Source organism: Lissotriton helveticus, chromosome 11 (assembly GCF_964261635.1).
Source record: "Lissotriton helveticus chromosome 11, aLisHel1.1, whole genome shotgun sequence".
Lineage (NCBI taxonomy): Eukaryota > Metazoa > Chordata > Amphibia > Caudata > Salamandridae > Lissotriton > Lissotriton helveticus.
Window position 1 is genome coordinate 1,204,520,320 of NC_136072.1, and position 27,954 is coordinate 1,204,548,273.

Genomic DNA, 27,954 nt, shown 5'->3' on the forward strand with positions numbered 1-27,954 from the left:
AGCCACCATGGAGCTGTGGTAAATACATAATTAAATACCGGTACTATTTTTCTATGCATTAACTGAAAAGGATAGCTCAATAAATAAGAGGCAGGATCCGTGATATCTGAGTCAAAATGGGCTTTAATCGGATGGCTCGAGCCAATGGGTTCCATCACCTGCAAAGGCTCAGGAAGGGACAGACACAAGCATAAAAAGGGACAGCTAGCTTTTCATTAACATTACACAGTATATATAGTAAAACAGTATAATTGCATTGCATACAGTAGGCGTAACAAGTGACAAACGGAAGATAAGAACATATGGGCGTACAAAGAAGGCGTGCACAGGGCGTGCACGGAGACATGTGATGTAAACGTCACAGAAGTGTCATAAATGGGTGGATACATGGAGGGGGCTACCTGGGCAGCTGGAACCTTTAACCTACTGGTGCGCGCAAACGGGCCATGACGTGTAACTGGGGAGAGCTGGGGGCTCTGACTTCTGGCACTAGAAGAGGAGACTAAAGTCTGGGATGTCAGGACGACATGTACCTATAGCATATCTGATATCTCATGTTTGGAGTACATGTTGATAGAATCTAAAAGTCATCAGGGCAAAGGCTACTTGTCACTAAGGCTGGTGCATGCATATATTCTACATGTATTGCGTGTGCTATGAATCTTCTATGGATACTAATTCAGTAATTCTCTTGCATGGAGACAGAAAGACTAGACTATAGCTGAAGATGTTTATGCGGTTCGTTAGCTTAGGAATGTGAAGCCGGGGAGCTGAACTGATAACTAGAAGCATAACATATTCTTGGCAGACAGGCAGGCAGGCCAGGCCGGGCACCGCGCTGCTTGGCAGGAAATAAGTGAAGGGTCAGGGATGCGGGAGGGGCTGCATCGCTCCTCGGAGTGGTTTCAGGAGACTTGAGCTTGAATCTGGTGTCCGGGCCCTGTGAGGCCTAGAAACGGGGACAACTCGATGAATTAACGTGCACAAATGGAAAGACGTTGGCAACATAGGCCTAATACTCGTTGCTTTCACGAGGACTGGATAACTGGCATACTAACGTTGGACACAACTATAATTGCGTCTTTATTCAGTCAAGGGGGAACACATGCATATCGATCATGCACATATAACATATAATGGGGAACACGTAGAGACACATGACAGGGCAAAATTCAATTTTCCTCAGAGCTGGGGAACTCGTCATACGAGTGTCCGGCTCATGCACAGCAATGGCTTCCCTGTCATGTCGACGCTTCAGTTTGGTCTGCACCAAAGCACGCGGGCTGCAATGGCTGAGTGCAGGGCCTCGGTGAGGGAACACTGGGGGGCACAATTCATGCTGCAGCCCCTGGGATCCCACTTCAGTGCCAATGCCCTACGTGCCAGGGGTACCAGAGACACTACACTGTCAGCGCCTCTAGACACTACACTGTCAGCGCCATCCATTCACTTCCAGCCTCTGTCTCCTTCAGGCCTCCCTGTTAGAAGCACCTTTACTTTGCCTTCAGTTTCCAGCTGCTGTGGTTTTGACTGGTCTCCATGCACCCACCTGTCTGCCCCTCCTCCCCCTCACATACTTGGCCCCCAGGGCCCCCTCCACGCTGTCACACGTCTCTTGTAATTTTCCCACCCCATTAATCTTCCTCGCGCCTTCCTGTCACTCGTGAAGAGGCGGCACTCACTCCAGAGATGAGAGAGATGCGACCCTCAGGGCTGGACATCTCACACCTCAGAGCCTCTCCCCCCCCCTCCCGTCCTGGAGCAGCTGCTCCCCCCTATACTAGAGCCCAACCTCTCATCCTGGGGGTGCGTGCCCTGTGCCCCCTCTCATCCTGGGGGTGCGTGCCCTGTGCCCCCCTCTCATCCTGGGGGTGCGTGCCCTGTGCCCCCCTCTCATCCTGGGGGTGCGTGCCCTGTGCCCCCCTCTCATCCTGGGGGTGCGTGCCCTGTGCCCCCCTCTCATCCTGGGGGTGCGTGCCCTGTGCCCCCCTCTCATCCTGGGGGGTGCGTGCCTTGTGCCCCCCTCCCGTCCTGCTTCAATGAGCAGAAATGGTCTGGAGGGATGAATTCCAAACTCCTTTGAGAGTAAGAGACTACAAATTCCCCTTACTAGGGGAAGACAATTCTCAACATTAATTTAGAACTATTTTATATACAATGATCACATGCTTAGTCATCATCATCATTACCAATTTTATTTGTAGTAATCTGTACTTCAAAGTAGTACGTTTTTTTACATATATAGTATTCATACAAAATGCACATATATACACACATCTCTTTCAAAAAAACACATACTTACACATTTTTCTAATTCAAAGTGCCAAAAATACTTTACAACAAAAGTAATTCTTTTTTCACCCAAAGATTAATACTAAATCAAAAGGAGTGCCCCCCTATTCAGTCAGGGGGTACACTAAGAGGAAGTTGTGTACCAACACAATCGGTTCTAATAAGTTCTGAACCAAAATTCAAAGATTGTGCTCAGCCAAACAATTCAATCAGGTACAAAATATCAACAGACTCCTCTTGTCGGAAATGGCATGTCGGCGCGGACGCGTTTCGGCCTCTAGGAATCTTGGCCTCCTCAGGACAAGGGTGAATAGAGAACTACTATCCCAACAATTGCGTAGTCTCAAGTTGCGTCCAGGGACTAGATCAATTCCTTTCTGGAAAACGGTAAAAATCACAACATGTCGGTAGCAGCCCTTTCGCGGCGGACCACCGTCCCCTTTGATACTTCTTACGGTGTCCAACAACTCTTAGCAGTCCGTTATGGAAACGAGTCAAATCGCCTTATTTACAGCATACTCCAAACCGGCACACCTCCCGTCCTGGACAGGGGTGCGTGCCCTGTGCCTCGGCCCCCCCTCCCGTCCTGGGCAGGGGTGCGTGCCCTGTGCCTCGGCCCCACCCTCCCGTCCTGGGCAGGGGTGCGTGCCCTGTGCCTCGGCCCCACCCTCCCGTCCTGGGCAGGGGTGCGTGCCCTGTGCCACCCTCCCGTCCTGGGGGGTGTGTGCCCTGTGCCTCGGCCCCCCCCTCCCGTCCGGGGGGGGGGCTTGTGGGCTGGTGGTCCTTGCACCAGAGGTATGCTCTCTATCACAGCCTCGGCCACACATACATAGTGCCAATATCAGCACATACCCCAAACCGCTCACAACAATTTCCCAAATAACAGACACCACACAATGTTTTTATTGGAGAAAGTTGTTGCAGCTTTATTTGCATAAACATTATGCCAGCATGTTGGGTTATCTTACGGGCGATCCAGGGTCAGGCCGCCCCTCGCGACCTGCCCACCTGTTGAGCCATAAACCCCCTTGTGGTGTTAACCGCGGGGGCGTTGTCAATATTGGGGGGAAGGTCTAACCCCCTCCCCCCTGGCGGACCTCCAGTCCACCCCTTACTCGCGCCCCTCCCCCTTGGGGGGGGCGGAGAATTGCAGGCAACCCCCGGTTGCTCAGGTCCACAACCGCCCGAAGGACTAACGGGGCGCCGTCGCTCCTCCAGGATCCCACCAGGGTCTCCCTGGGGATAAATGGCTCTCGCACCCTTCCGGTGCTCCTGCAGAGGGCACCCCTCTGTACCTTCCAGCGTTGGATCGCCCTGTAACTCCGCCTGCAACACAAAGCAAAATAGTATTAGATAACTACCCCTCCCCTTGCTGCCCGATTGCCGGGTTAGTGGTAGGGAGGGAAAACAGCATTCGGGCAGCACCGCTCATCCGAGTCAAGGGGGGAGAGGGTCCGTCCCGCGGCCGATCAGAGGTCAAAGAGGGCGCCAGGCCCGCGACCCCTCCCCCGCCGGAAGTGACATCACTGGGGACCCTCCGAGTCTCGAACACTAGACCGCTCTTTGGGGTCTGTGCCATCCTGTGGCACTAAAGGTGGCCGCCCTCGTAGGTGGCCCCCTTCGGTGTCCCGGGGCAGCCTGTCACTCCACGCGTTGTGCACGTGCAATGTGCGGCATCCTTGCAGAAAAGAAACATCTCTCCGTGTTTGCCCCGCTTCAATGTTTGTTTTTGGTTGAAGTCTGCCTGTCTGCCTGCCTGCCTGCCTGTCTGTCTGCCTGTCTGCCTGCCTGTCTGCCTGTCTGCCTGTCTGTCTGCCTGTCTGCCTGTCTGCCTGCCTGCCTGCCTGTCTGTCTGTCTGTCTGTCTGTCTGTCTGTCTGTCTGTCTGTCTGTCTGTCTGTCTGTCTGTCTGTCTGTCTGTCTGTCTGTCTGTCTGTCTGTCTGTCTGTCTGTCTGCCTGCCTGCCTGCCTGCCTGCCTGCCTGCCTGCCTGCCTGCCTGCCTGCCTGTCTGTCTGTCTGTCTGTCTGTCTGTCTGTCTGTCTGTCTGTCTGTCTGTCTGCCTGCCTGCCTGCCTGCCTGTCTGTCTGTCTGTCTGTCTGTCTGTCTGTCTGTCTGCCTGTCTGCCTGTCTGCCTGTGATCCCGTGCAGTTTGCGCCGCTTTGCTTCACTGCCTGGACTCTGCTGCATTGAGCAATGCTTAGTGAACGCGCCGAGGGTCTCCCGTGGATTAGAAACAGAGCGTGTTCTTTCCGACGGACCCGAGGCGTCGACGGGGCCGGTCTGCGTTGCTGCAGTCTGGGGATTGGAAGCTCCGGGTCTATCGCAGACTTTCTGCACATGTTGTAGCGGAGCATCTTTTCTATGTGTCATGTATGTTTAACGTCATCACTGTGTGTCTGTCCCAGGCTGCGGCCTCGAAGCACTAAAAATACACAAGTTATTGTTCCCCACCGCGCCAACCAAGGTTTAATCCTGTGACTCTCTGGTGACACACAGACCTCTGCACACAAGCAGGACGGACAGACTCCGCTGCAGACAGACACACAGACCTCTGCACACAAGCAGGACGGACAGACTCCGCTGCAGACAGACACACAGACCTCTGCAGACCAGCCGGACGGACAGACTCCGCTGTAGACAGACACACAGACCTCTGCACACAGCAGGACGGACAGACTCCGCTGCAGACAGACACACAGACCTCTGCACACAGCAGGACGGACAGACTCCGCTGCAGACAGACGCACAGACCTCTGCACACCAGCAGGACGGACAGACTCCGCTGCAGACAGACACACAGACCTCTGCACACCAGCAGGACGGACAGACTCCGCTGCAGACAGACGCACAGACCTCTGCACACCAGCAGGACGGACAGACTCCACGGCAGACAGACACACGGACCTCTGCACACCAGCAGGACGGACAGACTCCGCTGCAGACAGACACACGGACCTCTGCACACCAGCAGGACGGACAGACTCCGCTGCAGACAGACACACGGACCTCTGCACACCAGCAGGACGGACAGACTCCGCTGCAGACAGACACACAGACCTCTGCACACAAGCAGGACGGACAGACTCCGCTGCAGACAGACACACAGACCTCTGCACACAAGCAGGACGGACAGACTCCGCTGCAGACAGACACACAGACCTCTGCACACAAGCAGGACGGACAGACTCCGCTGCAGACAGACACACAGACCTCTGCACACAAGCAGGACGGACAGACTCCGCTGCTGACAGACACACAGACCTCTGCACACAGCAGGACGGACAGACTCCGCTGCAGGCAGACACACAGACCTCTGCACACCAGCAGGACGGACAGACTCCGCTGCAGACAGACACACAGACCTCTGCACACCAGCAGGACGGACAGACTCCGCTGCAGACAGACACACAGACCTCTGCACACAAGCAGGACGGACAGACTCCGCTGCAGACAGACACACAGACCTCTGCAGACCAGCAGGACGGACAGACTCCGCTGCAGACAGACACACAGACCTCTGCACACCAGCAGGACGGACAGACTCCGCTGCAGACAGACGCACAGACCTCTGCACACCAGCAGGACGGACAGACTCCACGGCAGACAGACACACAGACCTCTGCACACCAGCAGGACGGACAGACTCCGCTGCAGACAGACACACAGACCTCTGCACACAAGCAGGACGGACAGACTCCGCTGCAGACAGACACACAGACCTCTGCACACAAGCAGGACGGACAGACTCCGCTGCAGACAGACACACAGACCTCTGCACACAAGCAGGACGGACAGACTCCGCTGCAGACAGACACACAGACCTCTGCACACCAACAGGACGGACAGACTCCGCTGCAGACAGACACACAGACCTCTGCACACCAGCAGGACGGACAGACTCCGCTGCAGACAGACACACAGACCTCTGCACACCAGCAGGACGGACAGACTCCGCTGCAGACAGACACACAGACCTCTGCACACAAGCAGGACGGACAGACTCCGCTGCAGACAGACACACAGACCTCTGCACACAAGCAGGACGGACAGACTCCGCTGCAGACAGACACACAGACCTCTGCACACCAACAGGACGGACAGACTCCGCTGCAGACAGACACACAGACCTCTGCACACCAGCAGGACGGACAGACTCCGCTGCAGACAGACACACAGACCTCTGCACACCAGCAGGACGGACAGACTCCGCTGCAGACAGACACACAGACCTCTGCACACCAGCAGGACGGACAGACTCCGCTGCAGACAGACACACAGACCTCTGCACACCAGCAGGACGGACAGACTCCGCTGCAGACAGACACACAGACCTCCGTACACAAGCAGGACGGACAGACTCCGCTGCAGACAGACACACAGACCTCCGTACACAAGCAGGACGGACAGACTCCGCTGCAGACAGACGCACAGACCTCTGCACACCAGCAGGACGGACAGACTCCGCTGCAGACAGACGCACAGACCTCTGCACACCAGCAGGACGGACAGACTCCGCTGCAGACAGACACACAGACCTCTGCACACAAGCAGGACGGACAGACTCCGCTGCAGACAGACACACAGACCTCTGCACACAAGCAGGACGGACAGACTCCGCTGCAGGCAGACACACAGACCTCTGCACACCAGCAGGACGGACAGACTCCGCTGCAGACAGACACACAGACCTCTGCACACCAGCAGGACGGACAGACTCCGCTGCAGGCAGACACACAGACCTCTGCACACCAGCAGGACGGACAGACTCCGCTGCAGACAGACACACAGACCTCTGCACACAAGCAGGACGGACAGACTCCGCTGCAGACAGACACACAGACCTCTGCACACCAGCAGGACGGACAGACTCCGCTGCAGACAGACACACAGACCTCTGCACACCAGCCGGACGGACAGACTCCGCTGCAGACAGACACACAGACCTCTGCACACCAGCAGGACAGACAGACTCCGCTGCAGACAGACACACAGACCTCTGCACACAAGCAGGACGGACAGACTCCGCTGCAGACAGACACACAGACCTCTGCACACCAGCAGGACGGACAGACTCCGCTGCAGACAGACACACAGACCTCTGCACACCAGCAGGACAGACAGACTCCGCTGCAGACAGACACACAGACCTCTGCAGACCAGCAGGATGGACAGACTCCGCTGCAGACAGACACACAGACCTCTGCACACCAGCAGGACGGACAGACTCCGCTGCAGACAGACACACAGACCTCTGCACACAAGCAGGACGGACAGACTCCGCTGCAGACAGACACACAGACCTCTGCACACAAGCAGGACGGACAGACTCCGCTGCAGGCAGACACACAGACCTCTGCACACCAGCAGGACGGACAGACTCCGCTGCAGACAGACACACAGACCTCTGCACACAAGCAGGACGGACAGACTCCGCTGCAGACAGACACACAGACCTCTGCACACAAGCAGGACGGACAGACTCCGCTGCAGGCAGACACACAGACCTCTGCACACCAGCAGGACGGACAGACTCCGCTGCAGACAGATGAGATTTCATAATGTTCTATAACGCGTTTCCTACTGAGTAAGATGTTTTTACAATGTATTTTTCATTTAAGCTGCACGTTCTTTTACTCATAGATACTGACGGTGAAAGACCAGAAAACATATAGAACATTTAGTTTTTTGGCCTCACTTTTGACCCCGCCCCCGCACTCTGACCCCGCTCCCGCACTCACTGACCCCGCCCCCGCACTCACTGACCCCACCCCCACTGACCCCGCCCCCACTGGCCACGCCCCCATTGCATGCAGCATCACAGTTCTCCTACTTTTTTTATGCACTTCAAGCGCTGGGCCCTGTTCTGTGCTTAGGATGTGACCTTAAGGTGCATTGAGAAGCTGTGCTGCGCTTTAAATGCGCTGAGCCGGGGTCTTTGAGGCAATGGCTGCTGAGCCTTCATGGGCCTGTGCAGCATGGACAGACTCCGCCGCAGACAGACAGACAGACAGACAGACAGACAGACAGACAGACCTTTACACAGGCATAGTGCCAACATCGGCCCATACCCCAGCCCGCTTACAACAATTTCCCATAATAACAGACACCACACAATGTTTTGTTGAAGAAAGTTGCTGCAGCTTTATTTGCATAAACATTATGTTAACATGTTGGGTTATCTTACGGACGACCCAGGGTCAGACCGCCCCTCGCCACCTGCCCACCTGATGAGCCATAAACCCCCTGTGGTGTTAAACGCAGGGGTGTTGTCACCCCTTACTCAAGCCCCTCCCCTCTACGGGGGGCAGAGCGTTGCAGGCAACCCCCGGTTGCTCAGGTCCACAACCGCCCGAAGGACTAACGGGCGCCGTCGCTCCTCCAGGATCCCACCGGGGATCTCCCTGGGGATAATTGGCTCTCGCGCCCTTACTGTGCTCCTGTAGAGGGTACCCCTCTGTACCTTCCAGCGTTGGATCGCCCTGTAACTCCGCCATGGCTCTGGGTGTGGCCGCCGCCGCCCCAGAGCCCCCCACCATATATTGCTCTTTTACCTATAACTTGCTACCAATTCCTCTGCTATTTTGGCAGGAAGAGGTCCATCCCCACTTTGGATAGGTGTATGCCATCTTCTCCAAAGCATCCTATGCTTTTCGCATGTAGCAACCCAAGCCTGACAAAAACCAAAACCTCTTTGCTTGGTGAATTTGCGCATCGCGCTGTTCACCCGCCTGCGCGAGGCCCCCATTGCCTCCCCTGACCTTGCGCCCCGCCAAGATAGCCTCGGGGTAATTTCGGACCACCATATCTCGCAAGTCCCCAGCAAGTTGCTCAATTCGCCCAAGTGAAAATTGCACCCCGTAGTCGGCAGGATCAGAACCTGCGCGGGGAGACCCCAATGGATTGCTAGTCCCTCGCCTTAACTACTCGGCCACGACTACTTCCTGTTACTCATGTGCAGCAGGCCCCTGCGCCCCAGGCAGATGTTTTGAACATTGTTTATTATTTATGTCCACCAACCAAATCCCTCAAACACTGCAAACATGATTACACCGACTCCAGGTCACCCAACAACGGCACATCCAGATTCGAGGTCAGTGCCTAAACCTGCCTCTTAAAACGTATGTATTTCTTGTAGCAACTTGACTCCCAACGCTCCCCTTGTTTTGTGTGTTCCATTGGCAAGCCTGGCTGGAAAGCCGTGGTTGCTGCCCCTATTCCAAAGGAGTGGCTGCAAAAGCGCTTGTTCTGGACTCCGTTGCCTGAGAATTCCAAACACACCTTCATTATGCGCTGGACTTGGTATTTAGGTCAAAAAGGGGGGCCCGTCAGCATGCATCAGGAGGTGACCCTCGCCGGGGGGGTGCAGCGCCAGGTATCTCACGACTAGGCGCACCGGGCAGTACTGGCAACTTCCCCTGTTCAACAATAAAACATTTCCTGCCCCTTCCTGGTCCGTTTTAGATCTCTTCAACCTTAGAGTCAGGCTCTCGCCTGTCAGGACAGCATCCCGTCTGCCCCAGGCTACCCCTGATGCGTCCTGTTTGGATCTCGCCACGAGCTCCCATTCTAAATGCACCAAAGAAGGCCAGCGCAAAGGTTGCTGAAAAGAGAGCTGCTCCAAAAGCAGAGTGAGTGGCCCTCAGACCTAGCGATCTACAGCCTGTTCGTTCATAGGCCTCCCTCGGCTCAAGCAAGGACATGTCCTCTCCTCCTCTGGACAGCCGTGCTGCCCAGCAACCAAACTCCCTTATCAGTTCTGCCGCTCCTCCGGACTGAGACTTATACTGTCCTTTCACTTACAACCTGCTGCTACCAATGCCTCGGCTCAATGTAGCCGGAATGGGTCCATCCCAACCTTGTATAGGTGCATCCCAACAACTTCCAAGCACCCTGTGCATTTTGAATGTAGCAGCCCGTGCCGGACAGATCCACAGCCTCTTTGCATCGCGCTGTTCACCTGCCTGTGCAAGGTCTCCGGGGCATCCCCTGACCGTGCGCCAGTGAACCCAGTGGAACCAGTGAGATGTGCGCTGCCTGACCATCTCTGACAACATGTGCTGGTCTGGAGGGCCTGGATTTTATCCCAGCAATGCAGTCTCCGCCTTTCATCCATCCCAAGTCTGTGAACTAAGTACCCGAATTAAGTACCATACATTGGGAAATGGTGACCTCTGTTATGTAAGTTTAGACACTCCAGAAGGGTCCTTATAAAAACAATGTATTGTTCCTCCTGAGATCCCCGCATGAAATAAAGTCTCCAGTGACAGTCCAGCTGTGACGTCTGGCGTCCCACGGTGGCTCTGCTACTACTCGTGGTTCCCAAGAGTTCGCCATTGGACCTATGAAGAGATGGCGTACAATCAAGACGCAGCCACCACTGGACTTTAATTTACTGTCCTAAGAAGGGAGGAGCCCAGGAACTAGGACACCACAACTCGACTGTAACACGTTTTAACAGAGTTATAGATCGAGCCGTGACGTCTCTGGTCACCTGAACTTAAGAAATGACGTCGCTGCTCGACTGTTATAAGTTATTGGAGTTGTGTCTTGCAGAGCTTCTCCTCCTCGCACACCCCACTAACTGCTGGACAGTTGACAGTTTTACGGGCCTCGAGCTCCCCGTCTTATAGTTCATTTCCGACCCCCAAATATAATTAAGGGTCTGATTTCCACATGTACACAGGGAAGGTTTGTAATTACCAAATAGCACATTTTTGCTATTTAATAATCGCAAACACCAATGTGCGAAAGTGTGCTTTACACTTTCTGCGATTTCTTCGTGGGTCGCAACCAGACCTACCTCATTAATATTCAGGAGGTAGGTCTCGGTTTGCGACCGATTTTGAATAGCAGAAATCACAGGGATGGCGGCTTGCTGGGGTGAGCAGACCAACATGTCTGTGATTGCTTTTAAATAAAGTTATTATTTTTTTGAAACACATCCCATTTTCTTTAAAGGAAAATGGGATGTGTTTCAAAAATAAAATAAAAAGTTTTCTTTTCATTTAAGAGTAGGCAGTGGTCCGTGGAACCACTGCGTACTCTAAAAAATGTTTTTACATACTTTCACTAAGGGGCAGGGATCCCCTGGGGACCCCTTCCTATTTGCGAATGGGTTACCACCTACTTGAAGTAGGCAGTAGAATGCGAATGTTTTGTGACAGCATTTTGGTTGCAAAACATTCACACATACCACACCGTTTCGGTATTAGGAAGAGACGCCCTAAACACGCTCTTTCCTAATACGTAATTGCAAACCCAATTTGTGATTCAGTAATAGGTTTCCAAATCGCAAATAGGGCTTTGTACATTCAAACAGTGTTTTTTACACTTGCAAACGATTCTGCGAATTGGGCCATTTGTGACCTCAAAAAAGTTTGTACATCTGGCCCGGTGTGTTGTTTTTTTTTTATTGGGTGTCTGCTTCCATTTTAAAGGGCCCACTCCTCTGCCCTGACCTTTCTCCGGAAAGTAGTCTGTCACAGCAGGAGCGACTCCTAATCTGATAGCCCCACAGCACAGGCCGCGGGTCGATTATAGGCTCACACCTGGATGTGAGCCACAAGTCTCACACCTGGATGTGAGCCACAGTGATGTGTGCATGAAAAGGTTACCCCAGCCCCTCAGCTCTACTCTTCGGTTCCCTTGTGGGCCTGAGATGTGCCAGGCCCCTTTCCAGTGCTCTCTCTGAATCCGAGCTCACCCTTTCAAGTGTCCCGAAGAGCCTGGGTCTCACTTCCTCCAGTTCACAGGAATGCAGCAATCCGCGATTCTACCTGGGGAGTGCCCTCCCTCCTCCTGCCAGCCGTGGGTGTCCTAAAATGGAACCCAGCATCCTCAATGGATTGTACCATTCACAGGCACACATGTACCCAGCACATGCATACAACACACATGCACCGTACAGCACTACATACTAACTTGATGTAGGCCACGGGTGTGGTAAGCGCACACATCGGAGCTTTAAGCGAAGGAGCCAGTAGGCCTCCCTCCAGTGGCACAGATTAAAAAGCACCGGCTCACACGAACTATCCCAAGGGGAGATATTTCGATATCTACAGATTCGCCATGCTCTTAAGGCCACACTCCCAGACTTCACAACGTTACCAGAGTCATCTCCCTTGATATACCGGATATTGGCAGACCCTATCCCAGAAAAACTCATCTCACTCACATATCGTAAATTGTGTAAGAATTTGCCAGACCCCTTCCACATTCTCCGAAACTGCAGATTTCGGGCCGATTGAGCATGACGACGGGAAGGTGGCATTGATGTCCCCAAGAGAGGCAGCCATAAACCATCGTTCTAGATTGATTCGGCTGAAAGTTCTGCACCGGAGTAACCCTAGCTAAGATAGGGGCACTGTGCCTGCGTAGCTGTAATCAAGAGGCAACATTTTATCATAATCTTTGGGAATGCCCCAGATACGGCCTCTGTGGGAGGGGGCAACGGAGAAGCTGCAAGACGCGTTGAGGAAACAAATCACTCGATCGCCGTTAACGGGATCCTAAATATCTGGGAAGCCACTGACTTAACAGAACTAGAGCGGCAAATCGCCACCCGTGGCTACACTTTGGCGACTAGAGCAATCGCTAGGCCGTGGGGGCAGCAGATCGATGCGGACAATAGGCTGGGCGGCAGAGATGGACAAATGTATGATTGCTGAAAAAGATGTCTATAGATCCAGAGGCTGTCCTGAAAAACGGGACAAAAAACGGGGAGAGTGGAACGCATATAGAGAAGAAATGTGTATTTCACTAACGGTAACAATGGAAATGTCAAAAAGGGGAGATCATGAACATGATAAATGTTGACATATATGTGCCATGTCTACAACGGAATATATGCATTTGCAATTCTGAATGTGACAAGTTTGATTTCAATAAAAATTTTAAAATAAAAAAAAGCACCTGCTCTCGCCTACTGGTTACTACGCTTGCTGCGGCCGCTGCCACGCTAGTGTCACACAACTCCTGGCAAAGGCAGCAGCTTTTCACCTCTGAGGGCAGCGCTGTGGGTGCCCCTCCTGGTCTAACAAGACCACACTCTGTGAGACAGGCCTATGTCATGGCCCACATGTGTGATCCGTGCTCGGAGACAGGCCTATGTCATGGGCCACACACGTGATCCATGCTCGGAGACAGGCCTATGTCATGGCCCACACGCGATAGCCGTGCTCAGAGACAGACCTTTGTCATGGGACACACGCGTGATCTGTGTTAGGAGACATGCCTATGTCATGGGCCACACGTGCGATCCATGCTCGGAGACAGGCCTATGTCATGGCCCACATGTGTGATCCGTGCTCGGAGACAGGCCTATGTCATGGGCCACACACGTGATCCGTGCTCGGAGACAGGCCTATGTCGTGGCCCACACAAGTGATCCATGCTCGGAGACAGGCCTATGGCATGGGCCACACGTGTGATCTGTGTTAGGAGACATGCCTATGTCATGGCCACACGTGTGAGCCATGCTCGGAGACAGGCCTATGTCATGGACCACATGTGTGATTCGTGCTCGGAGACAGGCCTATGTCATCGGCCACACACGTGATCCGATCTCGGAGACAGGCCTATGTCATGGCCCACACGCGTGATCCGTGCTCATCTATGTCTGTAACAGTCCGCACTAGGGATCAGACATCATACCGGGTAGGGGTGCACATACGTGTTCACTATCACATCCGAAAATTTGTGGGTTTGCGTATTGATCTGCACATCTATTGACAAACTAAGTCTAAGTGTTGAGTTTCAATAGTACTACTTTGGGGTGCTCCTTTGATGTTACAATACCCACCCACCAGGGTATTTTTATCTCTAAGACTGCAAAGTCTAAAACAATGATTAACCATAGTACATCAGAGCGCACCCGATCATTATATCTGTGATCCAACAAGACAGTGAGACAAGGAAATAGTGGAGATTCTTCTACAAGATGCGTTCCAATGGTCCTTGTCAAGTGTCCTTTCAATAAAGTTTCAAGCACAATCCTGACTCAGGTCTTTTCCGTTTAACTTTTATTTCCAATTTCCAAACCTTGATACATCCGTTTTGTATCTTTCTAGTCGTGACTGTTTAGCTGACAGTCACGACTACGGACACGGATAGAAAGATACAAAACGGACGTATCAAGGTCCGAACACGCGCACAAGCTGCTAAAGAATGGTAGCGGTCCTCGGGATTATGAGGTAGCTTCCAGAAGAATTTCACAGTCTGAAACTATTTTTCTTATTGTTCCACTACGAGCTAAACGCCACTCGCTACTGTCTCTGCAATAACTCAATACGGAAGCCTCCCTTCACTAAGCCAGGCCAGCGTTGATTGACAACGGAAACAAAAAATATTCAATTCAGAGACTTGAAAAAGGCCAGTGGGTGAAACGCGCGTCGGCTGCTGTTGTTCTTCGAGCGTTTGGAAATTGGAAGTATAAATTAAACGGAAAACACCACAGTAAGGGAAAAGAGCTTGATGTGTGCTTTGACACGGGGAACATCCTTTACAACGCAACTGTTACAACGAAGTACCTTTACGACGCAACCATTACAACGCAACTTTTACAACGACCTGCGCCGGGGGGCGCTCTAGGACAGGGAATATTTTCCAACACCTTCCCTACTATCCACGGGGACTGGAGTTGGAATAGTAAATGAAACTATTCACAATCCAGCGCCCCCAATGCAAGTCGTTGTAACGACTTGCGTTCTAAAACTTGCGTCGTAAAGGCATGCATTGTAATAGCATGCGTTATAACGTCATACATCCCTTTGACACACCGTCATTGTAACCGGGACTGTAGGAAGTTATTTTCCTAACAATGGAAGCTTTGAAGGCACTGTTGATCGTGCAATGGAAGTCTGTTGAAGTTCATCGGTCACCTGCCTGCTTGCGGCATATCAAACAAGCATTGAAAATGCAATAGGTCTTGCCTTTGATTAAGTTAAAGCCATTTGCGTTGCTAATGGTATTGTACAGCAAAGCAAATGGCTTTAACTTAATAAAAGGCGAGACATATTTAAGTACTAAAACGCACTAGAAAACATAACACAATCTGCTCTCTTGTAGGAGAAACTTTTGCCTATCACCAATTGACCCATAGTTTTCAAACTCTGTACAATAAGCGCTACAGCCCCTGGCTAGCGCTTTATGAAACACATTTACTCTTGAAGCGCTACAGCCACTGGCTAGTGCCCTTTGAAGCACATTCACAATTGTCAAAATGGTCGACGTATGCTCGCCTGATGAGTCGGCCCGAGCACTTGGGCACTTTTGAAACATTCAACAAACAAACGTGTTTGTATGATTAAGGAGCATGTGAGCGCGACTCACGGGCCTGGCAGCTTCTGCCCCGATTCGTTGGCTTGTTCAAGAACAAACATGTGGTGTTTTTCCAAATCTGTCGATATTTATTACTGTGAACTGTCATGTGTACAATTACACAAGATGCATACATGATGCGAGGTCCGGGTTGTGTGTTTACCCTGGCAGAGATTGTGGATTTATAAAAAGCGGCTGGTAAAATTACATAACACGCTGCCTTTTTGCAAACTGGACTGGCCTTCGAATACTTTGTTAAAATATGTGCCCAGTCTTTCTGCTCTAAATGGGAAAGCCTCGGGGTTCAATGCAGCCAGTCGAATCTCGCACATTGAGATTGGAAACCGTTTTTTAGCTCAACACACACATACGCACGCAAACGCGCACAATGGTGCAAACGCGCGCGCAGGCACATACAGAGAAACAAACTTGCACTCATTTAGACACACACATACACACAATAGCACACTCACAAGTAAACGCAGGCACGTGCGAGCACACACAGCAGGACGCCCCACCACACTCGACCTCGCAGAGTATGGATGGAAAGGGTCACATCCACTCATTAAAAGGGGACATCACTTTAGCCCCCTCCACCTCAGAGCCATGTCTCCGATGGGCTCTGAGTCCTTGAGAGGCGGAAATCGATCCGAGCCTGCAGTCGTCACTTGGATAACAAGCGCGGCGCGGGCCCGAAGTGAGAGAGGATCTCTTGTCTTTTTGGGGCCTTGTGTTTAAATACATGGCCCCATAAAGATAAGAAACCGTTTACGCCAGAAGGAAAGCAGGAGAGCCAGTCCAAGTGGGCCGGCACAAAAAGCAAAAAGGGAGGCAACATAGATCGCTCATTTCCAATGGCTGGCCACCGTTTAGCATAAACGGTGACACCAGCCAATGGAAATGAGGGGCGGGGCTTAAAGCCCTTTTCTAAATGCCCTTATTTGTATTCATTCTTGCTGAGCGAGCTGCGCGTGTGCGCACTAACGCTAGCGATAGACTATAGACAGTTATTATGGGCAGTTTAAAAAAAGTCCCACTTAAGGTTCTTGATAGTGTTGACGTCAGAAAATGTTATGACAGGGAAACTTGGTAATTATTGAAGTGTAAGAAGAATGTGGTATTTTTGATCAGTACTGTGCCTCTCAGTGCCCATTGCTTTACCCAGCCTTTTGTTCTTTTATTCATTAAACCCGCCACCGGCTCGTCGTGCGTCTTCTGGTGGTCATGCATTGTGGATATCTTTACCATGCCGCATCACAGCTAATGTAATCATACCTGGGGACACAAAGGCCTGCCCGAGTTGGCCCGGGCTTACCAGTGTTGAAATGGAGGCATGGGGGTTTTTCCATTACTGAGTTGATTTGGTTGGGGCTCCATGGCGGGCACTGGAACAGCTTCTGTAGAGGCAGCGGCACGGGCCGGAGGGGGAGGGGTGTCTCCCCTCCCATCACTGTGGTCGGACACCTGGGATGCAATGGTTTGACTTTCCAGGGTCGGAGGGCACTGCTGCCAGAATTGAATTCCTCCTGGTGTAAGTTATGATGCCATTGGTGGGCACGTGAGTTTGATGGTCAGAGATCCCCCAATGTAGCATGGGAGGGGCTCGGCCAGGGGTTGCCATGGAAACCTCACGCAGGAGAGTTAATAGTGCCATGTCTAGAGGCCCTGAATAGAGGGGTTTGGTTTTATCAGGCATGGCCGGCTACAGGCGAAGGTGCACAGTGAGTTTTAATAAGGATGGGGCTCCGGTCCAGAAGGGGCGTGTCTGGCCTCCGGTCCAGAGTGGGTTTGAACTTCTTTTGGGGACCTGGGATCGGCCCTGGAATCATCAGGGTGTAGGTAAGAAAGCCTACCTTGGTGAAGGCCCTGGTTGTGACGGTGGCCACACCCAGAGCTGTGGCGGAGTTACAGGGCGATCCAGAGGCGGAAAGGTACTCAGGGGTACCCTCTTCAGGAGCACAAAGGGGGCAAAGGCCAAATATCCCCAGGGAGGTCCTCGGTTGGACCCTGGAGGAGCCATGGCGCCCCGCTAGTCCTACGGGCGGTTGTAAACCTGAGAAACAGAGGGTTGCCTAGAACGCTCCGCCCCCCTTGGGGCGTGAATAAGGGGGTGGACTGGTGGTCCACCGGCGGGAGGAGTTACCCCCTCACCCAAAATTGGTAAGCACCATTTGGCTACGACCACGGTGTCATTTGGATCATCAGGCGGGCAGGCGGCAGAGGGGCTGCCTGCCCTTGGATCCCCCCTAAGATAACCCACCATGTTTGGCATATTTGTTATGCAAATGCAGGTTTCTGCAGCGATTTCTCCACAAACACGGTGTCGTGTGGTTTATTTCCTAATGGATTGCCGTGTGTGGGATGGGGAGTGTTGCTGATGTTGGCACAATGTTGTTTGAATAGGATCATGTCCTTCAAAGTCATTCATTTCCGACCTAAGGACGGGTGGGGCGTCCCTCGGAGTCGTGTCCGGTGTCCGCCGTCACCCAGTGATGCTCAAAGTGCTTCACGAAGGACAGTCGAAGTTTCTTGTCTGTTGCAGAGAATCTGCAGAGTTTGGGAAACTGACAAGAAATCAAAGTGCATTATTGGCATTGCCAATGTTTTGTGCTTTAAATGGTCCAAAGAGAAGTAGTGTCACGAGTGGCACTGACACCCCCCCAAGGCCGGCTTCCGGCCTCAGGGAGTGCACATGTGACCCTGTCGCATCGAGGCGTGGAGAGATCCCGCCCGGCTCCCTAGGCCTCGAGTGCCAAGAAGCCATCAAGGCACCAAGTCTGGTGTCGAATGGATTTCATGGCTCTGATGGGCTGACGCCGCGGGGTGTCATGGGACGTGGGAAGTGAATAGAGGACGACGTGTCCCAGGGAGGATGAATGTCTGAGCCGACACGGGGCCTGCTGTGCAGACGGCACCTCCTTGGATTAGGGACCGAGGCGTGCAGCCGGCCATGCCTGATAGAACCAAACCCCTCTGTTCAGGGCCTCTACACATGGCGCTTCCACTCTATGACTGGTGGTTTCCGAAGGAGACTTGTGTAAAGCCAAAGGCACAAGTTGTTGCCGAGGATGAAATGCGTGACCGACTCCATGGGCTCTTCAGGGCGGCCCACAGTCCGCCGGGCGCCTTCTCTGGCCGCACCTTGCTGCTTTGCTTGTCCCAGGACAGTCTTTAATGAGGAGGAGGGGGAAGGGGGCGGGCGGGACCACCTACAACCACCGGCCGAAAATAAGCACCGCCAACAAGTGTAGAATGAGCCAAAAACTTTACGTGGGAATATGTTGAGCCCCAGAACAGCACCAGCCCCATAGTGTTAAAAAACACAAAGCATTACCCAAAGCTCTCCTATTGATAATGCAAAGGGGGTACACAGAACTCTCTTGATAATGCAAAGGGTTACTTACCCAGAACTCTCTCCTTGATGATACAAAGGGTTACTGGGAGTGCTCTGCTTGACAATGCAAAGCGTTAGTCAGAACTATAACGAAGAATTCCGCTCCGCCGGCGGAGTTCGCCGAGTTTTGCCCACTCCGCCTGGAGCGCGGAGTTCCGCCAAACTTCGGGAAGTGATACGGAGCAGAGTTTTTTCTCTCGTGCAGCTCGCCTGCATTAATTTGGAGAGCACTCGCATAAAAAAGTGTACGCTAGACCTCCTCCTGGCGAGATAAGCCTGCGCGGACGGCCGCAGCAGGTCGTGGCCGCTGCATTGAGAAGCCACCGCTCGAGTAGAATGTTTACGCGAGCAGCAGAAAGCAGCGGTGCTGATATTTCAACTCACTCCCGTCCTACTCTTCATAAAATGCAAACTCCCTAAAGTTGCTCCTAAAAATACCTACAACTCACAGAGAGAGAGAGAGAGAGAGAGGGAGAGAGATATCCGCTTTGCTCCTGAAACGTATTTATTTAAGCCGGTTCCGGTCCTTAATAATACGCGCTGTAACCAAGAGGGTTTCGTTTGAGGGGTGACGGACAAGCAGCAGTTGTGAGGCTAGGAGGGGAGTCCTTCTGTAGAGTTGAATACCCTACTGCTCCTCCTCCTACTCCTCCTACTCCTCCTGCTCCTCCTGCTCCTCCTACTCCTCCTACTCTTCCTACTCTTCCTACTCTTCCTACTCTTCCTACTCTTCCTACTCTTCCTACTCTTCCTACTCTTCCTACTCTTCCTACTCTTCCTACTCTTCCTACTCTTCCTACTCTTCCTACTCTTCCTACTCTTCCTACTCCTCCTACTCTTCCTACTCTTCCTACTCCTCCTACTCCTCCTACTCCTCCTCCTCCTACTCTTCCTACTCTTCCTACTCTTCTTACTCCTCCTACTCTTCCTACTCTTCCTACTCTTCCTACTCTTCCTACTCCTCCTACTCCTCCTACTCCTCCTCCTCCTACTCTTCCTACTCTTCCTACTCCTCCTACTCTTCTTACTCCTCCTACTCCTCCTACTCTTCCTACTCTTCCTACTCCTCCTACTCCTCCTACTCTTCCTACTCTTCCTACTCCTCCTACTACTCCTCCTACTCTTCCTACTCTTCCTACACTTCCTACTCCTCCTACTCCTCCTACTCCTCCTCCTCCTACTCTTCCTACTCTCCCTACTCTCCCTACTCTTCCTACTCTTCCTACTCTTCCTACTCTTCCTACTCTTCCTACTCTTCCTACTCTCCCTACTCCTCCTACTCCTCCTACTCCTCCTCCTCCTACTCTTCCTACTCTTCCTACTCTTCCTACTCCTCCTACTCTTCTTACTCCTCCTACTCCTCCTACTCTTCCTACTCTTCCTACTCCTCCTACTCCTCCTACTCTTCCTACTCTTCCTACTCCTCCTACTCCTCCTCCTACTCTTCCTACTCTTCCTACACTTCCTACTCCTCCTACTCCTCCTACTCCTCCTCCTACTCTTCCTACTCTCCCTACTCTCCCTACTCTCCCTACTCTTCCTACTCTTCCTACTCTTCCTACTCCTCCTACTCTCCCTACTCCTTCTACTCTCCCTACTCCTCCTACTCCTCCTCCTCCTACTCTTCCTACTCTTCCTACTCCTCCTACTCTTCTTACTCCTCCTACTCCTCCTACTCTTCCTACTCTTCCTACTCCTCCTACTCCTCCTACTCTTCCTACTCTTCCTACTCCTCCTACTACTCCTCCTACTCTTCCTACTCTTCCTACACTTCCTACTCCTCCTACTCCTCCTACTCCTCCTCCTCCTACTCTTCCTACTCTCCCTACTCTCCCTACTCTCCCTACTCTTCCTACTCTTCCTACTCTTCCTACTCTTCCTACTCTTCCTACTCTCCCTACTCCTCCTACTCCTCCTACTCCTCCTCCTCCTACTCTTCCTACTCTTCCTACTCTTCCTACTCCTCCTACTCTTCTTACTCCTCCTACTCCTCCTACTCTTCCTACTCTTCCTACTCCTCCTACTCCTCCTACTCTTCCTACTCTTCCTACTCCTCCTACTCCTCCTCCTACTCTTCCTACACTTCCTACTCCTCCTACTCCTCCTACTCCTCCTCCTACTCTTCCTACTCTTCCTACTCTCCCTACTCTCCCTACTCTCCCTACTCTCCCTACTCTCCCTACTCTTCCTACTCTTCCTACTCTTCCTACTCCTCCTACTCTCCCTACTCCTTCTACTCTCCCTACTCCTCCTACTCCTCCTCCTCCTCCTACTCCTCCTACTCCTCCTACTCCTTCTACTCCTCCTACTCCTCCTACTCCTTCTCCTCCTCCTACTCTCCCTACTCCTCCTACTCTCCCTACTCTCCCTACTCTCCCTACTCTCCCTACTCTCCCTACTCTTCCTACTCTTCCTACTCTCCCTACTCTCCCTACTCTCCCTACTCTCCTTACTGTCCCTACTCTCCCTACTCTTCCTACTCCTCCTAATCTGCCTACTCTCCCTACTCTCCCTACTCTCCCTACTCTTCCTACTCTTCCTACTCTCCCTACTCTCCCTACTTTTCCTACTGTCCCTACTCTTCCTACTATTCCTACTCTTCCTACTCTCCCTACTACTCCTCCTCCTTCTCCTCCTCCTACTCTCCCTACTCTTCCTACCCCACCAGGCAAAGACCCCACCAGGCAGAGACCCCACCAGGCAAAGACTCCACCAGGCAAAGACCCCACCAGGCAAAGACCGCTCCAGGCAAAGACCGTACCAGGCAAAGACCCCACCAGGCAAAGACCCCACCAGGCAAAGACCCCACCAGACCCCACCAGGCAAAGACCCCACCAGGCAAAGACCCCACCAGGCAAAGACCCCACCAGGCAAAGACCCCACCAGGCAAAGACCCCACCAGGCATAGACCCCACCAGACCCCACCAGGCAAAGACCGCACCAGGCAAAGAACCCACCAGGCAGAGACCCCACCAGGCAAAGACCGCTCCAGGCAAAGACCCCACCAGGCAGAGACCCCACCAGGCAAAGACCCCACCAGACCCCACCAGGCAAAGACCCCACCAGGCAAAGACCCCACCAGGCAAAGACCCCACCAGGCAAAGACCCCACCAGGCATAGACCCCACCAGACCCCACCAGGCAAAGACCCCACCAGGCATAGACCCCACCAGGCATAGACCCCACCAGACCCCACCAGGCAAAGACCCCACCAGGCAAAGGCCCCACCAGGCAGAGACCCCACCAGGCAAAGACCGTACCAGGCAAAGACCCCACCAGGCAAAGACCCCACCAGGCAAAGACCCCACCAGGCAAAGACCCCACCAGGCAAAGACCGCTCCAGGCAAAGACCCCACCAGGCAAAGACCCCACCAGGCAGAGACCCCACCAGGCAAAGACCCCACCAGACCCCACCAGGCAAAGACCCCACCAGGCAAAGACCCCACCAGACCTCACCAGACAAAGACCTCTCCACGCTTGCATCATTGCAGCTGAACCCGAGTGGAGGACAGGCTAGTGCTGGGCTCCCAGTGTTGGGATGAAGAGTGGAAATAGACCCGGCCTTTTCCAAGAAAGGCAGCCGCTCCTTTTCCCTCTGAAGCTCAGTAATATGTGGCCTTCTTCATACCGCTCTTAATACTCTCGTGCTGCTGGTTATCAGCGCTGTAAATAAAGTGTTGTTATCAACTAATTTATGGAGTAAATCCTGCCCCAACCCAGAGTGCAGGTGCCTTCACCGACCCCATAGCAACCTTTATTTTACCAAACAAGTGGTAGTGGCTCGTGCCACAAACCATGTGCAAAATCTCTCCAGCTTTATCAGTCTCTCCGGGAATGGCTCACATGGTGATTGCAGACCGCCTTCCTGCCCAGGGCTCACATCAGAGGGCCTCTGCAGCTTGACCACACACTGCCCCCGCCAGCGCTGCCAATGATAGTAACTATACAAGTACTAACCATCACACCCCTACAAGTGTGACCATTCGGACTGTTCCATGCCCCCAAAGCTATAAGAATGGCTTGGGCGGCACGTAATAGTCATTTTTAATGAATAAAGCATTAATAATTAACTGTTGCTGTGGTCATCTCACAATTAGCTGGTCAGCGCCACCTTGTGGCAGCTGTCACAAGCGCCGGTGTTGAGAATTAAGTGCTGGTGCTGAGCACCGGAAACACCTGGCTCAAATTAAGCACCATTCCTGCCTTCATTTGCTTCCAGAAACTTTCCGATACGTGGTAATTATGGCAACTGTGCCAGAGCTACCTACGAAGACAACTATCCACCAATCCAGTTACAGTACATGGTGTCCCGGTCTCCCCCAGCACATAGATTGTAAAACTGCCCACCACGAGAACGTGTTATTCGTGACGGGGGTGACCTGGATTGCCTCATTGACTAAAAGATTGAAGTGGGACTTTGTGGTCATTCATTCCAGCCATGGAGAGCTGGCTAGAAACCTCCTCCAAGTACCATCCAGGCCCTGCATGACTGATGTGATCAGTTTACCCCTGTTTGGTTTCTGCCGCAGTCCTCTTCGGGGTGAATGCTGCGCCCCAAGAGCCTGGTATACCGTCCATGCCCCCATGACACCCTCGAACTCCACTGGGGTACAACATCGATTTGTCCCACTCTCTGATCTAATTTAGCAAGATTGAGCTGCGAGGCTGCCAAGGAGGGGGGCTGTTTATCTTATTAGAATAATTGAAGAGTGGTTGCTGTCCACCAGTCTCATGTTAAAACAATCTGCTGGAATATATCACCATAGCAATAAGATTATCTGATCCAGATTGGGTACTAAAAATTAAATATGATCTTGTTATGTTATAAGAAAACTTGGCCATTGATGACCTATTACGAGAAGGTTATTCCTGGTCTGCTTGTCAAAGCCCTCCCCCCTCTCAGAAGAGCGGGGCATGGTCTTACAACACTTTGTAGGGTCTCTCTCGAATGCAGGGTTACCCCAATACCCCTTTCCCATTTAGACATTCATATAATTTGGCTTATTTGTTCCAGACCATTTTATTTTTTTCTCATCAATGTTTATAATTATGTTATGTTACTTTGTCTTGCGTTGTAAAGTGGGACTCAATACCCGAGGGGCGTCTAGGCGCTGGAGCAGGTGTGAAGGTGCTCTGCATCGTCATTTGTGCAAAAGCCAGGTCTTTAGCTTCTTGCGGAATTCCGGAAGCGAGGAGGCGTCCCTTAGAGGGAGGTTGTTCCATGTGTTGAGTGCGAGGTATGAGAAGGCTAGTTCTGCTTCTGCCGAATACAAGGTGTGTGTGAACTCCGAAAGCGAGGAGGCGTCCCTTAGAGGGAGGTTGTTCCATGATTTGAGTACGAGGTATGAGAAGGCTCGTTCTGCTTCTGCAGATGCATGGTCTGTGTGAACTCCGGAAGCGAAGAGGCGTCCCTTAGAGGGAGGTTGTTCCATGATTTGAGTGCGAGGTATGAGAAGGGTCGTTCTGCTTCTGCCGAATACAAGGTGTGTGTGAACTCCGAAAGCGAGGAGGCGTCCCTTATAGGGAGGTTGCTCCATGATTTGAGTGCGAGGTATGAGAAGGGTCGTTCTGCTTCTGCCGAATACAAGGTGTGTGTGAACTCCGAAAGCGAGGAGGCGTCCCTTAGAGGGAGGTTGCTCCATGATTTGAGTGCGAAGTATGAGAAGGGTCGTTCTGCTTCTGCCGAATACAAGGTGTGTGTGAACTCCGAAAGCGAGGAGGCGTCCCTTAGAGGGAGGTTGCTCCATGATTTGAGTGCGAGGTATGAGAAGGGTCGTTCTGCTTCTGCCGAATACAAGGTGTGTGTGAACTCCGAAAGCGAGGAGGCGTCCCTTAGTGGGAAGTTGTTCCATGATTTGAGTGCGAGGTATGAGAAGGGTCGTTCTGCTTCTGCCGAATACAAGGTGTGTGTGAACTCCGAAAGCGAGGAGGCGTCCCTTAGTGGGAGGTTGTTCCATGTGTTGAGTGTGAGGTATGAGAAGGGTCGCTCTGCTTCTGCAGATGTACGGTGTGTGAACTCCGGCAGCGAGAGCGCTTCCCTTAGAGGGAGGTTGTTCCATGTGTTGAGTGCGAGGTATGAGAAGGGTCATTCTGCTTCTGCCGAATACAAGGTGTGTGTGAACTCCGAAAGCGAGGAGGCGTCCCTTAGAGGGAGGTTGCTCCATGATTTGAGTGCGAGGTATGAGAAGGGTCGTTCTGCTTCTGCCGAATACAAGGTGTGTGTGAACTCCGAAAGCGAGGAGGCGTCCCTTAGTGGGAGGTTGTTCCATGTGTTGAGTGTGAGGTATGAGAAGGGTCGCTCTGCTTCTGCAGATGTACGGTGTGTGAACTCCGGCAGCGAGAGCGCTTCCCTTAGAGGGAGGTTGTTCCATGTGTTGAGTGCGAGGTATGAGAAGGCTCGTTCTGCTCCTGCAGACACATGGTCTGTGTGAACTCCGGAAGCGAGGAGGCGTCCCTTAGTGGGAAGTTGTTCCATGATTTGAGTGCGAGGTATGAGAAGGGTCGTTCTGCTTCTGCCGAATACAATGTCGGTGTGAACTCCGAAAGCGAGGAGGCGTCCCTTAGAGGGAGGTTGCTCCATGATTTGAGTGCGAGGTATGAGAAGGGTCGTTCTGCTTCTGCCGAATACAAGGTGTGTGTGAACTCCGAAAGCGAGGAGGCGTCCCTTAGAGGGAGGTTGTTCCATGTGTTGAGTGCGAGGTATGAGAAGGGTCGTTCTGCTTCTGCCGAATACAAGGTGTGTGTGAACTCCGGAAGCGAGGAGGCATCCCTTAGTGGGAGGTTGTTCCATGTGTTGAGTGCGAGGTATGAGAAGGCTCGTTCTGCTCCTGCAGACACATGGTCTGTGTGAACTCCGGAAGCGAGGAGGCGTCCCTTAGAGGGAGGTTGTTCCATGATTTGAGTGCGAGGTATAAGAAGGCTAGTTCATCTCCTGCAGATGCATGGTCTGTGTGAACTCCGAAAGCGAGGAGGCGTCCCTTAGAGGGAGGTTGTTCCATGATTTGAGTGTGAGATATGAGAAGGCTTGTTCTGCTTCTGCAGATGCATGGTGTGTGTGAACTCCGGAAGCGAGGAGGCGTCCCTTAGAATGAGGTTGTTCCATGATTTGAGTGCGAGGTATAAGAAGGCTAGTTCATCTCCTGCAGATGCATGGTCTGTGTGAACTCCGGAAGCGAGGAGGCGTCCCTTAGAGGGAGGTTGTTCCATGTGTTGAGTGCGAGGTATGAGAAGGGTCGCTCTGCTCCTGCAGACACATGGTCTGTGTGAACTCCGGAAGTGAGGAGGTGTCCCTTAGAGGGAGGTTGTTCCATGATTTGAGTGCGAGGTATAAGAAGGCTAGTTCATCTCCTGCAGATGCATGGTCTGTGTGAACTCCGAAAGCGAGGAGGCGTCCCTTAGAGGGAGGTTGTTCCATGATTTGAGTGTGAGATATGAGAAGGCTCGTTCTGCTTCTGCAGATGCATGGTGTGTGTGAACTCCGGAAGCGAGGAGGCGTCCCTTAGAGGGAGGTTGTTCCATGATTTGAGTGCGAGGTATGAGAAGGCTCGTTCTCCTTCTGCAGATGCACGGTGTGTGTGAACTCCGGAAGCGAGGAGGCGTCCCTTAGAGGGAGGTTGTTCCATGTGTTGAGTGCGAGGTATGAGAAGGCTAGCTCTGCTCCTGCAGATGCATGGTGAGTGTGAACTCTGGAAGCGAGGAGGCGTCCCTTAGAGGGAGGCTGTTCCATGTGTCGAGTGCGAGGTATGAGAAGGCTCGTTCTGCTTCTGTAGATGCATGGTGTGTGTGAACTCCGGAAGCGAGGCGGCGTCCCTTAGAGGGAGATTGTGCCATGATTTGAGTGTGAGGTATGAGAAGGCTCGTTCTGCTTCTGCAGATGCATGGTGTGTGTGAACTCCGGAAGCGAGGAGGCGTCCCTTAGAGGGAGGTTGTTCCATGTGTCGAGTGCGAGGTATGAGAAGGCTCGTTCTGCTTCTGCAGATGCATGGTCTGTGTGAACTCTGGAAGCGAGGAGGCGTCCCTTAGAGGGAGGTTGTTCCATGATTTGAGTGCGAGGTATGAGAAGGCTCGTTCTCCTTCTGCAGATGCATGGTGTGTGTGAACTCCGGAAGCGAGGAGGCGTCCCTTAGAGGGAGGTTGTTCCATGTTTTGAATGCGAGGTATGAGAAGCGTAGCTCTGCTTCTTTGAGGAAGCGTGGCACGTGGAAGCAGGCAGCGCTAACTGTGGTCACCTGAGCGGCCATGTTGAGTCTGTCATCCAATAGGATTCCCACTACATGATTCAATGTAGAATATGATACACACCAGAGATAATCCGTGCAGTTTCAATATTTTTTTTCTTTATCACAGCTGCTGTGCCGTGTCTAACCTAGTTTAGAATTGTTTTAATGTTATTTTACGGGTCAATTTTTTTTTTTTTTAAGTTTTTATTGTTGCATTGTAGAACGCACATTTATTTTCATCAACTTTCGTCGTTGTAGCTTCAACATTCAGCCACAATCCATCATTGTTGCAACTTACATTTTCTGTTTTTATAACTTATTAACTAAAAAAAAACCCCACTGATTGGATACTTGTCATCGATTAATACAATTCTCATTACATCGTTCATGAGCTAAGCAGTAGTATAGGCTGAACACTTTATGTATTGTACAATCCGCGGCCCCACCCGGTGAACTCACATTGTTTGTAGCATTCTCATTCCCTGCACCACTCCTTCTCCCCGTTAACCCCTATTCCTCGTCTTCATCCTCCCCTGAACTATCCATGTCTTCTTCCTCTGGTAGAGGCTCGCATATATCCCCTCTATATGCATTCCAAGGTAGCCATATTTTATTCCATTTACGTGGGTTAGCCCTTTGTTTATACACCGCCCTCTCCGTTACCATTGTAATGTCCATGTTCTTGCACCAGTGGGCCAGGGTAGGCGTGTCTGCTGCACCCCATTTTTGCGCG

The 27,954-nt window shown here is 52.3% G+C and overlaps 1 protein-coding gene and 1 non-coding gene across 3 annotated transcripts in view; one reads left to right on the top strand and one right to left on the bottom strand.

The window, feature by feature from the left end:
- Nucleotides 1-27,954, top strand: part of SCARB1 (scavenger receptor class B member 1) — a 703,088-nt gene that overhangs the window by 113,428 nt on the left and 561,706 nt on the right. The window lies entirely within an intron of this gene.
- Nucleotides 9,149-9,230, bottom strand: TRNAA-AGC (transfer RNA alanine (anticodon AGC)). The gene has a single exon. It is a non-coding gene; the product is annotated as a tRNA-Ala (tRNA).